Source organism: Merops nubicus, unplaced genomic scaffold (assembly GCF_000691845.1).
Source record: "Merops nubicus isolate BGI_N331 unplaced genomic scaffold, ASM69184v1 scaffold33562, whole genome shotgun sequence".
NCBI classification, from domain to species: Eukaryota; Metazoa; Chordata; class Aves; order Coraciiformes; family Meropidae; genus Merops; species Merops nubicus.
Window position 1 is genome coordinate 2,213 of NW_008596120.1, and position 980 is coordinate 3,192.

Here is a 980-nt window from a genome sequence, read left to right on the forward strand (position 1 = left end):
CTCAGTGCCCTGCTGGGCAGGCGACCTCCTGCTCCTGGACAGCTGGTGGTCAGGGGGGTCTCTGGGAGCTGGCCAAGAGGAGCAGCTTCCATGGAGCACATGGATGGCAGCAGGGATGGGACAGCAGCAGGGATGAGATGGTGGCAGGGATGGGATGGCAGCAGGACTAGCTACAGGGCCAGGTGACCTGCTCCTCAGGTGCCTCTGCCGCTCCTCTGCACAGCACAGGCAGCTGTACCCCACCAGCAAACCCAGAAGATACAGCCTCGGTATTAAAGCACTTCTCTGGCTGCAAAACACATGGGGACAAACTCCTGACTTCCTGTCTTCAGGGAAGATATTTCCGGTGAGCCCTAAGGGCTCTGCCAGGCATGCAGGGGCTGGGTACAAATGGCAGCGTTTGCATCCCTACAAATGCTGGCTGCCTGGGGGTGTCCACAGCGTGTCTGAGCACGGACAGCCCTGCGCTGGGTGCAGAGCAGCAGCAGTCACCAGGGACAGTGAACACGTCTGAAAGCACCTCAGGGCCCCTGCGCCTAAGGAAAGGGCCCCAAAACACCCAAGAGCCAGCTGAAAGCCAAGGTTTAAAGGGTGGTCCAGGCTGCTGGGCTGGCTCTGCCATGCCAGCCCTTGCCATGGCCACACTGTGCGGGCACAGGGGCCTTGGGTCCACACGGGGTGCAGCCCTGGCTCAGCCCCGCACCCGGGCACCAGCACTTACCTTTTATTGCCAACTTCAGTAGTTAGTGCAGTAAATGACTTAACTAAGCGGGGCCTGAATGGAATGACTAATAAACGTTATGTCACAGCACACGCTTCAGCTCATAGCAAAATGATTTGTAATTACCTAATTAGCGTTATGCAAATAACACCCTCATCTCCATAATGTGCCTTCCCAGCTCTCTATTAAAAGCAGGGAGTCAACTGCACAGCTCCAGAGACAGCCAGGAGGCCGAGGGGCCCAGCCTGGTGGGCAGCGA